General features: G+C 34.8%; 1 long non-coding RNA gene across 1 annotated transcript in view; it reads right to left on the bottom strand.

Moving 5' to 3' along the window:
- LOC310893003 overlaps positions 1-9458 on the bottom strand; it is a 56003-nt gene extending 46545 nt beyond the window's left edge. The window contains exon 1 of the long non-coding RNA XR_014578640.1: positions 8681-9458. This is a non-coding gene — a long non-coding RNA (uncharacterized lncRNA). The remainder of the gene's footprint in view (positions 1-8680) is intronic.
- Positions 9459-12882: the final 3424 nt, after the last annotated feature.

Raw genomic sequence — 12882 nt, 5'->3', positions numbered from 1 at the left:
GATAGAGCTATGAGTTAGGTAAGTACTTATGCTTAAAACTCAGATTGGGGCATGGGAAAATACTTCTTCAATAAAACAGATGCCTTTCAATGTCTTCAGGGGAAGTTAAATTATTTTACTGACATCAAAGGAATATAATTAAACATCTATGATGGCTAAACAAAATAATAGCAAGTAGAGGCTTCTTCACATTACATTAGGTAACTATACTCTCACAAATGGCTTGGGCATTTCCTCTGACAGCTCATATATGAGATTTGATTTGGATTAATTAAAATTAGTGGTGAAAATAGCATGTACATTTATTCCTCATCAGAAAAATGAAAATGATTAACAATTTATCTTTTACTGTAGGCTTGCTACTTTGACCAGCTTTCTAGAATAAAAGGTGCTGTCAGTCTACTAAAAAGTGTACTGTAATTGACAATACAATTGAAAATACAGAAATAAAGATACAGAATTTCACATGGCTAACCACTACAAAAGCCTACTAGACTTCTGAATCCTCGTTTTACAAGTAGAGAAGAACTTCAGGAGTCAAAATTTGCCTACAGTTTGGGGGTGTGAAATTTAGATCCTCCAATGAATAGTATTTTGCATCCCTAACTTCACACATTTGTTCATCTAATAACTGTGTTCTGTTTGTCCTTTCGTTTTTAGTTTGCCTCTGAATGTATGCTCTTGCAGAAATCCAGTCGATGGGTACCTAACATGGGATATGAAATGCAAAAACTTCTCCCTACCACTCCAAACTGTTTATAGAGAAAATCTATGTTGAAGACAAAGTAACTTAGAAGCCCATCTTTCAGATGGATGAAATTATACAAGACTATAATTATTTTAATATAATTGGAAATCTTGTCTACAATAACTTGGTTATTTAGCAACTGCAATGGGTTAACAGAGAGGACCTTTTTTTGGTCTTGGCATGGTATTTTCATTGCAGAGATAGTAAAATTCCATCTAGTACGTCAAGCCTGTTTCCCAACCTCTTTTTTTTTTTTTCTTTATAGTCTTTAAATCTCAGATACTCTTTCCTTATTAAGTCTCCAAGACACAATAAAAATGTAAGAATTTCACAGTCTTGTGTTTCTGACAGCGGCCAGGAGAAGGAATTTAAAGAAAAAGTATCTGAAGTAGTTAGACACAAGTTCTTTCTCCCTTTCTTCTTCCCCTCCTCCCCTTCCTAAGGCATCTGTCAATAAGAAAGATAGGGATTTACATTTAACTGAATCAGAGGGTTCCGATGATGTACAAACTATTTTGTCTTGCATAACAAATCAGGTTACATAATACTTTTTGATGATTCAGAATTAAACCAATTCCTTGGTTTTGAATGATTTGAGAACAACGCAGATACATAGATCTGTATCTACTGTACACAAAAGACAATGCACTCCATATTGCCCACAAATGAAAGCAGTGGTTTATACATATTTCCATGAAGTAAAGGCGAAGATAGAAAAGGATGTCTGAAAAGATCTATGTCATGAAATAGAGGAAGATAGCATTAACCAAGTTATTCATGTGCATTGAGAAAAATCTGAGGGTGTGTTTTTACATGCTGTGACAAAGACACACTTTTGCCTCTTTTTTACATTACAACATAAGGTTTCAGCTATACTTCATATTAACATACACTTCAGCTTACTCTCAAAGTACATACAAACAATATATACAGAGTGTAGACTTTGCATAGTACAGCCAAATGCTGGGGAAGTAATGACTACTATAATGATGTACTGTGGACAAAATTCCTCAGAATCACAGGCCAAGTCCTGCCAAATGTCTCCACTTCAACTGGCAGACCACATAACAGGAAAATTTTTATGCTTCAGTTGTATGCAGCAAGTTCTGTCTGGATTATGGTAATAGGGAAACTCCAGCCTATCCCACTTTTAATACTAACTTTAAAATGAGATTGCTAGTGTGATTGGTTTTAAGGAAAGAGTCACAAGCCTTCAGGCATATACTGGGGTTGTTTATAGTAAGGAGTCACAAATTCTGACAAGAAAGCAAAGGAATCCTCAATGGTATGAATATTTAAAGTCACTTTAACATGTCAACATTAACAACGTATTGAAAAGGTCAGTATTATGGCGATAGACATCTTTAAGGTGTTAGCTTTTAAAGTTATAAGGTTTGTGTGCTCAGACATTTTTCTGATTGAAAAAAAGAAGACAGTGAGTGGAATGCCTATAGCCAAGCAAAAGTAACATTCTAGAGAAGAGGCTGTTGTTTTGCCTGTTTTCATTGCTCTTTACTCTCTAAAACTTGAAAATACAATTTCATATAGCTCTGAGAAATGAATCTGGACAATCTGGGCCTCCATCACATCAGCTGAATAGACTCAGACGTATGATATTCAGTGCATGATAATATTGTATGTGCAAGAAAACATTGAATATAGACCAGACTGTGGTTGAAAATGACAGAGAATAGAATTTAGCCAAGTGACATAAGTATTAAAGAATTGTCCTGGGACTGAGGAGCCAATCAGTTTGTGTCAACAGAGTATTCCTCATCCTATGTCACCCTAGCTCCTCTGACAAGGTATTATCCCTACTAATAACTGATACCTTGTGACACTACCACAACTTACTATTGGCAATGTATGCAATTTTTAAGTTTTTAAATGATTGGTTGACAAAGGCCTGTTGCTCATGAAATGGTGATTCTCTAATAGTCAACAAGGTATCTGCGGTACAGAGCAAACAACAAAGAGGAAGGCTTAAAAAGCATTCACATGTGAATTTTAGTTGTGTAATCACAGATAATCTCACTCAGAATGACAACTGGAGGTCTCACATGACTAATTCTAAAACATCTTCAAAATTTCTAAACATCTTTATATTCTGAAAATCTAAACCTAAAGCATAATCACAACCAACCCAGAGAAATACTAACATCAGCCTCAGTCTCACAGAAAGAGAATTGAAAACACAATTAAAAATAAATACGTCGGTATGAGTGATCTTCCCAGAGAATCAGGAATAATTCAGGGTGGATGGGACCTGAGGAAGTCTTTAGTCCAATCTTCTCAAAGCAGGGTCAATTCTGTGATCAGATCAGGCTGCTCAGGGCTTCATCCAATCAGACAAATCCACAAGTACCCAGCATCCCTAGGAAGCCTGTTCCAATCCTCGGTAAGTGTCACTGAGATTTTTTTTCCTTATGTAAGGTTTGCATCTTAATTTTCCTTGTTCTCCTGTCATTCACCTCAGTACAGAGTCTAGCCTTACCTTCTTGTTAACCTCCCCTTAGGTGTTGGAAAGCTGCTATTAAGTCCCCACAAAGCTTTGTTGTCTGCATGCCAAGCAAGCTCTTCCCTCAGCCTCTCCTCATCTGTCATTATGCTCCAGTGAATCACATTTACAATGTGCATACTGAATGCATGAATGTAAAATATACATGTAATGATTTTAAGAGACCTTATCATAAAGCCAAAAAATATTTTTAGCTAAATCAGATAGGAGAAAGATTTTAGCAAGATAAGAATGAGATTTGGATACTACTTAAAAGCATCTGCTAGATGCTGTCAATCTTGCTATCATGCAATTAGGAAGACTATTCGGATAAAAAAAAATCACTCAGCATTTAGAGAGTAAATTAAGAAATGCACAAAAATACTCATAAGAAGTAAAATATGGGAGAAGATGCTACTGAACATCAGTCAGAAACTAGGAAGTGTGGGAAATTGGTAAAGATAGACAAAGAGAAAGCAGTAACAGAAAATATGAAAATATAAAGGAAAATAAATTTATAATGCATGTTAGGAAGGAAAAATTCATAGCAAGTTATTTTTCTCTTAGTAAACAGGTATTGAAAAAATTGTCAGTAAAACATTCAAGAGATTTTTCTGTTCAATAGTTACTGAATAAACAAATCCAATGATCATGATCTAGATCTTTACAGTTGCCCATCCAATTTTGATTTAAAGTATAACATAGTGCTTCATAACAGACTTGATTAATAAACATTGAAAGAGCGTAATCAAATTAATGCCAGTCATAACTGGTTTATGAAGAATAACACTCATATTTACCCTTATATCTTTCCCTTATGAGGTTAAAAGTATTGTTTGTAGGGGCATTGATGCATGCATTTTTTGTAGAGACTTATAAATATCTGTGATATTGCACTACATTTTCATTAGATGAATTACTGCTAGATCAACAGCAAGAGTTCAGTGACTTACAGTAGCATTACAGACCTGCAGTCGCAGGCATTTCTAACATAGTATTACTCTTAATTTAACATTTTCAACATATTTTATCGATGATAAGGTATGAAGTTACCACTGACAAAATTGCAATTAGGACAATAACTCATGCTTAGGAAGGCAAAACAGTGATGCATAACAATTGAAACAATTTAACAAGATGAGTGGTATGAAAATGTGTAAGTTTGCACTTTTGGATAAAAAAGACCATGTACCAGGTGTACCAAGGCAAAAAGTATCCTCACTCAGTACAGATATCTGTGGCTGAAACTGATTTGGGGTCTCAGCAAAATCAGATGCTTTTGGTACTGAAAGAGCTGAGGCATCCACTGGATTAAAAAACAGTGTAATATGTCAAAGAGAGGAACAAAAACATTTAATCTCACTTTTTTTATCTTACTTTTGGCATTGCTTTACTGGAATACTGCAGCAAATCATGAAATTTACAGTTCAAAAAGGAAGTTAAAAATGAGAAGATTCATGACAATTCCAAATTATCAGGAGTTTTATCTCCTACTAGAGAAGACAAAAATGATGTACAATCTTTCATGAAGATAATTTCTTCATGATACAGAAAAGATCTGCTCAAGTTCTTCACTCCAAGAGACAAAATGATATCTAAGTGCAAGAATGGAATAAAAATAATAGATAAATGTTAGTGGTAAAGATAATTTGTACGGCTACTTGCTGTATCAAACAGGCTGATGTATGAATGACTGGTGTTTTGTTTTTTTTTTTCTTGAGGTTAGATTTGGTACATACTTATTTGATGACTCAAAAGATAGCCCTGTGGACAGATTAAGCACCACAATTTTACTGTCAATAACTGGAAGAATTAATAATGCAGATTTTGAAACTTCTTATAAAATAATACATTTTTGAAATGAAGTATGTTTGCATTTTCCTGCTTGTTTGATTTCGAAAGATTCCATTATCTTTTCTTTCCTTTTTTTTTTTTTGCAACTTATTCACTTATATTTTGTGATATGAGTTCCTTAAAGTGTTCACTTTGAAAGTGTTTGCCACCTCCCATTGTTTCTGAATGAAGTGAAGCTTCTCTTCAAGTAAAATTATTATATTTGTTTAAACAAATGTAAAAATATCATAGAATATCCTGAGTTGAAATGGACTCACAAGGATTTTTGACTCCAACTCCTGTAACATAGGTTATGGTTAGAATTCAGAAAATGCTTTTCACAGCTGCAAAGCATAGTTCTATTTATTACTTTTTCCAGAAAAGGTTAAATAAGTTAAAAAAAATGTTAAAGGGAACACTTCTAAAGACCAGTTACAGTCACCAGTATACTCCATAGTTTAAAACACACGGTTTAAAATAGTTACAATGTGGAATCTTTAAAATAAACTGACTGATTTTTCTGTAAGAACTATCCTTGTTAAGTACAAGTTTGTTTAAGACTACTGAAATATGAATCTTTGGTTTTAATCAAATAATACCTTGCTGTGCTACAAACATTTTGGCATCTTATTGAAACAGGTCAGAGATGTGCTTATCTTTTCTAAGGCAGACTTTGTATTTCATTAAATATGGTGTATCAAACATGTTGGGCAACAGATAACAAATGTACTTTATATCCCCAAACCATATGGCTTTTTCTTGGAATCAGTTTATGTCTGTAATAACCAATTTTGTAAAAATTAAGCTTCTGCTAAGGAATTATGTATGATTTTCAACTATTGCCAATAGTCTGAAGAATGACTGAATTTGATTGTATGAAAGTGAAATAAAGTTTGTGGCATCAGGAAAACTGCTATGTTAAAAGCAGAAAACAACAAAAGATATAAGGATTTGGGTTACATTAATAATAACAACCTGTAGGAGTATCATTAAATGAAAGTGAGTTTAGTGAAATATTTTCTATTTGAAAATTTTCACTTGTGTATGTGGTTAAGTGCTCCCAGATGAGTGTTCAGCTAGCCCGTGAGATGGCTAGCACCTGTACACAGAAAATGACATGAAATATTTGTGACCTGATTTATATCACCCTTAAAAAGGATGTTGCACAATGGACACATTTAGACAAGGAAATTTCATAATTTGTTATTTGTTGCTTTGTGGCTAGTGCATGAACTAAATATATGATAAGAATTGCTGGTATGTGATTGCATGTTTAATGTATGGATAAATAGTTAGAAAGGGCATGATAAAAATGTGAAAGAAGGCAGTAACCACTAGAAGAATGTGTAGCACAGTATAATGGGATTAACAAAATACTTGCCTGAGGAAGCAGGATGTTTCAATATTTGTATTCTAGTCTCTGCATGAGTCAGGCACCATATTTTATTGTTTGATAACCAATTCCAGTGTTATGCTTTCTACCTCCCATATAGTCTGGTTAAGAATCTGGGTATAGATAATGGTTTGTGGGTAGGCAAGCTTTAACTAGTAGAAGACACAGAAGTGTAATTAGAAACAGACTTGTTGGCAGTAAATTACTAACTGCACTTTGCAATGCCTAAAGTACACTGCTGCTTTTTGAGTGCCCAGACTGGTCAGTGCACAAAGCAGGGCTGCTGTATATAAATAATAGCTACCTGCCCTTGTTTGGGGTGTCTCAACAGGCAAGACTTCCATTCTCAGGGAAGTACTTTATTAAAAAATCATTTAAAAAAATACTCTGTCTAGTTGCCTGAAAAACATTCAGTGTTGAATTAAAATATATGGATGATTATGTATCTTCATGTGATGGTTTTGAAAGTATAAAACTTACTACTCTGTTTCAACATCAAGCAATCAAAGCACTTCAAACTGAGGTTGTGTTTAACCATACTCCAGTTGTTCCTTCACAGTGTCATATGCTTTGCACATTGGAGTCAGGCCAGGATTATTTTTGTGTTTACTTTCTAAAATGTCAGTGGCTCTTCTGTAGCTACTAGTCCTCCTTTAGCTGTACAAACACTCCTCTTGAAGGTAAGATTCTCAGAGGTTATAAATATTTACTATTATAACATAACTTCCTGCATACGAAGTAAACTCCAAATCAAAATGACTACCCAATGTAAGATTTTTTAACGCAAGTTTAACTTACCTAAGCTGTGTCGGTGAAGGTGCCTGTGTCCAAACAAAAATTATTATCCTCTTAGCTGCTACCTACATTATATATGACTTGATAGGAGACATTTTCTTTACAAATATTCTCATCTGAATTGCGCTCAGTGTATCAAAAGAAATATCAGATGTTTCATAGCCTTTTGCAAAAGAATTTCCTTATTCTTCACCAAAAATCTGCACAAAGTATTGGCTTTCTATTACCAAAGCACTCCTTCTGGTTTTCATCTTAGATATTCATAAGTCAGGAGACCTTGGACTTGTGCAATTCCATTCAGCAAAGTCACAACATAGTTTCTGAAAAGCTGATTTTAGACGACTGTGTAGATTAGAGCTTCATGATTTTGTTTCTAAATTCCTTCACACTTGACAAATAGTAAGCCAAACAGTTGTAAATCTTCTAGACGATTATAACCAAAACTAAGAACCTCACCAGTAATTCATCTTAATAAAATGTGTTGAAAAGCCACTGTTCTTTTTGGGTGAGCATCACAGCTGCATCTGATGTATATTCTTGTTAAACCACACTTTTTTTTTCGCTAACTTAGGCAATTTGTCACAGTTGTCAAAGATACCTCAAACAGCATTTAAAAAGCTAATCAAATTACTTAAAGTATTATATATTTTTGAGTCAACAAACTTGATTTGTCTAAATTATTATCATCACTCTATTGTTTATAGCTTATCAATTGTGTTCTTTTACAAACTGTAAGCTTGCAGTGTAGATGCACGCAGATAAATTTTGGTACATAAAATAAATTCTGAAAATTCATAAGCAGTAGCAAGCCATTCATCTTTGTGTTTACATAAAAAGTAAAAATCTAAGCATCCGCCCTCCTATAGGCATGCATTTTCATGAACTTTTAGATTCACTTTTATATTGACATGTGTGTGAGATAGTGTAATGTATATCCAGACATGCCTAGAAACTGCCTAACAATTTCTGCATATTACTTCTATACATAGTTAATTGCAATAAATGGTGTACTTCTGTGAAATTTTGTTTTCAGTAGTAATGGGAATGTTTCTGTACATGGGAAAAATAAAAATCACAGAACTTTCATCATCTGAAACCCAGGCCCTAAAGTGTGTCTTTTTCCTTGCCTTATCTCTGCCTTATAATTTCACTGCATAGCATGAGTATTTATTTCAATGAGATTTTCACATAATGGGAGATGATTTTTAGCAACTACAGCTTGACCTATACTAATCAAAACCTGGACAATTGTACCATTGTACCTGGAAATAGCACACAAAAGTGTGGTGTGTTTGCCATGGACAGCTGACAATGCCCACCCAGCTGCTCTGCCACTCCCCTCCTCAATAGGACAGGGTAAGAAAATAAGATGGAAAAGCTCATGGATAAAAATAAAGAGAGGAAGGTCACTTACCAGTTATCATCGTGGACATAACAGACTCCTCTTCAAGAAAATTCATTTAATTTATTGCCATTTAAAAGCAGAGTAGTATGGTGAGAAATAAACACAAAAGCTAAACCACCTTCGCTCAAGAGCCACCTTTTGTTGTTGTTTTGTTTTGTTTTGTTTTTCTCTCCAAGCTCAACCCTACTCCTTCATTCCTGACTCTGCCCACTGCACACCCCTGAGCAGCGCAGGGGGATAGAGGGTGTGGCTTGTGGTCAGTCTACAACAGCTCCCCTCTGCTCTTCCTTTCTCCTCATGCTTTTCCTCTGCTCGTCTTCTACAGGCTGCAGCCCTTCAGGGTAAATGCTGGAACAGCAGCATTAACTCCTCTTTACTGGCAACAAATTCTTCAAGGCATACCAACCTGCACAGGGTCCTCCGTGAGCCATGGGGTCCTCTCTGTGGGCTGCAGGGGAAACTCTGCACCAGCACCTGCAGCAGCTACTCGCCCTCTTTCTCCCACCTTGGTGTTCACAGGGCTGTTTTTCACACTGTTTTTCCTCACTGTTGCCTGGTATTTTTTCCTTTCCTAAATTCTCTTTCCCTGGGCCCAGCAATGCCCTGTGGTGGGTCTGTTGGAGTGGGCTGGAACTGGCAGTGTCCGGCATGGGGCAGCCCCGACCTCGCCTCACAGGGAAGCTCTGCAGCCTCCTAATATCACAGGGGCTCCTGCACCCAATGCGAACAGTACATAAAACATATTTAAACAACACAAATCATAAATAGGGTCACTTAGCAACCTGCAAAATTGCTTACATGTTCAATCAGAAGATCCACCGCTCTAATATTTAATCTTTTGTTACTTTCAGAATATAATCTGCTCCCTGTTTTCATAGATTTTAATTATGTTAAGTGTTATTGAAAAAAAAAGGTTCATTTGGTGATAATAATGCAAATGGATTTATGCTCTCTATGGGAAATATTATATTGCCTCAGTTAAATATTTCTTTGATAACATTACACAGCACCCCAAAAGAGCCAGAAGCAATGTAACAAGTGATGGTTTAGAAACTCGATGTGTTTGACTTAATCCATTTTCACCGAAGCTGTTGTTAATTAAATGTTCCTAATACTTATGAGAGTTGCAGAAATGACCTTAGGAAATTTCTGCTAACCCTAGACACTATTATCTCAGTAAGAACAGTTCTGTTTTTCCCTTACAAGAAAATAAAATGGAGGACAGAATACAAAAATAAGTCTTACCATTTTACATTACAAGTAATTTTTGTTTTCATATCCAGAGTCAACCTTTCCATTTTTGTTTGTATGCATATGTCTCACTTAAATTATTGTTCTTCTATCTGGTCAGAATTTATAAACATAGCCTGCTTGGGTAGTTTTGTTTCCAGAAACCAAATTCTAATAACACGTCAAGAAAAGAAACTCCTGTGAGCTAAATATTTCACTTAGAGGCAATGAGGACAAATCATACATTTTCACGATTCACAATCCATTATAGAATAAATTGTCTTGTATTTGTTTTTCTCATTGGAAATACTTCCCAGAGCAATTATTGGTTTATTTATTCATTAGATGTTTTAGATTGCTTTTTTTTCTTGCATTGTTTTGTTTTCCAGTAGTTTTTGCTTTTGAGCATGCTGTTCTTCATATCTTGAAGAGTCTACTGCAGGACCAAAGTAGATATTGTCTGCTTTTTCCCTTGTTAACTGAAGAAATTCAGAAGTTACACTTTTCAACATGAGGCTATGTTATATATTTTACTGACACAGAAAGTGGTAAAGAAAATGCATAAAGTATTACTACATATATGATTACTCAATAGAAATTGAAAATAAGGATTGTCTTCAGTTTGCAAATATAAGTGCAAATGTTCCAAAATTTCTGTGGAGAAAGCAAATATTATCAGGTCCAAAATGTATTTTAGCCACATTTTGTGCAGGGTTCCTGAACAAACAAGTTTGGTGAACTAGAATGAAAAAGGGGCTGTGAATTCTAACTGAGGAAAAACTGTTTTTCATGAAAGGATGCCTGGTGATTTACTTAGAGACAGAAAGAAGGACTTTTGCAATCTCACACTACAGAGTTGTGAGTTCTCAGACAATGGGATTCACCTGAAGATTCAAGAAAAGTAAGGAAAGATAAAATAGATCTAGCAACCCGCGTGGTCAGAAACACAAGAATCTGGTAGCACTTTTCAGGGCTAGAAGTTCATGTGAGTATAACCAAGCCATGACTATCAGAGAGAGAAAAAAAAAAAAAAAAGGAAAAGTCTTTAAATTGATGTCAGATTTTCAGCATAAAGCAGAAAAAAAAAAAATTATGTGAGGATTCTACCTATCTTGGAGAATGGAGATGAATGACATGAAAGCACCTGGTTGCCCATCCCATGCCAGAACGACCACAGATGACTTTTTTACATTTCAAAATGATGTGAAATCAGAAAGGCTTTATCTATAAAGTTTAGAGCCAATACAATGATTTGGAGGAGTGGGAAAAAAAAAAAAAATGCAGCCAAACCTGTATACGATTAGACAATTTATGTTTTAACATGGACAAAACAAAAAAGACAAAACAAAGTCAGACATCTGGAGATTCCAAAATGCAGGAGAGCAAATGTGGCAGGAAAATGTCAGAGATGTTGATCAGCTGGTTAAGAACTTGCTTGATGAAGATGCTGTGTTGGCATCCCAACGATTATCATCTTTGAATTCCAGAGAATAAAGGACCCAAAGGATTTCCTACTGTCATTTCATTTTAGTGAGCCCGTTTTCTGGTTTTACAGTCAATAGATCTATAGAGTTCACCTTTGAAATCTATGTCATTTCAAACAAGAATTTTCATAAAATCAGTTGATACTGTTTTATTCAGACAGACAGAATACAACAAGAATCTTGTAACTAGTTTATTATCTATTCATAAATGCCTTTTCCTAGGTTAGAGGCAATGAGAATAATGGTGAGTGAGGTTTCTTTGGAAAAATGTGCCGTATTTTTAATATGAGGCAGAAAAAATTCAAAATTTAAAAATGTACAATGAAAAAATGGGTGCTAATAAAACCTAATAATCATTCATTTGTATTGGTGGTAAAAACCCTGTCCTGATATTCCTAGGGATCCTGCATTTTTTGTATGTAAGAAAAAGGCGGTAAATGCTAAGGTCTTCTGAAGCACAGAGATAATAAACTCAGCACTATATCAAAATAAAAGTGTTAATAGCTCTTTCCTGTTTTTATCCTTGTAGAGGTGACAGGATAACTGTATGGCTTTATTGCAAAGGAATGAAAAACATTTCTGTTCAAAAGCAGGTAAACGTGTTTTCTGTATGAACAGTAATAGAGGTAAACAAATTTCATTTTTTGCATTCAAAGATGGTTACATTATAATGAGAAGCTTATTTGAAATTTGAGAAAATCATACCTTGCTTGAAAAGAAATTGGGTACACTTCAGATGGATAGGTCTTGGAAATTTCTAATAAGAAAAAAAAAAAAGTATTGAAATGAAGCTAAAAGAAATAAATAACTTTTGAGGTAAATTTCTACCTAGTGTAATTGTATTCAGGCTACTTGTTTACATTCATGATTAACTCATGCAGAGCAGGTGATAATTTCTGAAAAGTAGTGCAACCATCATTTAAGTTTGATGATTGGCTAAATACTTTCTTATATACAAATATATGTATATAACCTAAATTTGGATTGCTTCCATTAATGAAGTGTATGTATCTACTGGGAAAGTATGCAACCTCTCCTGATTTTCCTCACTCATTCATGAAAATTCTTTTAACCTATATATTTTTACAAAAATGAAAGAGGTGTAGAAATCTGGCAATTCTTGATGTTGTAGTTCAAATAAATATTAATTTATTGTCTATTCCTTATTTTTCCAAAACAAGACACAAGCTGAATCGTAGAATCACAGAATCATAGAATCACAGACAAGATCATAGAATCATATGGTTTCCAATCAAATCATAAAATGGTTTGATTGGAAGGAACCTTAAAGACTATCTAGTTCCAACCCCCCTGCAATTGGCAGGGACACCTTCCATGAGACCAGGTTGCTCAAAGCCCCATCCACCTGGCCTTGAACACTTCCAGGGATGGGGTATCCACAACTTCTCTGGGCAAGCTGTTCCAGTGCTTCGCCACCCCCTGAGTTAAGAATTTACTCCTAAAACCTAATCTACATCTAACCTTTTTTAATTTAAA

The sequence above is a fragment of the Anser anser genome (assembly GCF_964211835.1).
Source record: "Anser anser genome assembly, chromosome: 1".
Taxonomy (NCBI): Eukaryota; Metazoa; Chordata; class Aves; order Anseriformes; family Anatidae; genus Anser; species Anser anser.
Note: the sequence above shows the minus strand (reverse complement) of the source record. Positions and strands in the feature narration are given on the sequence as shown.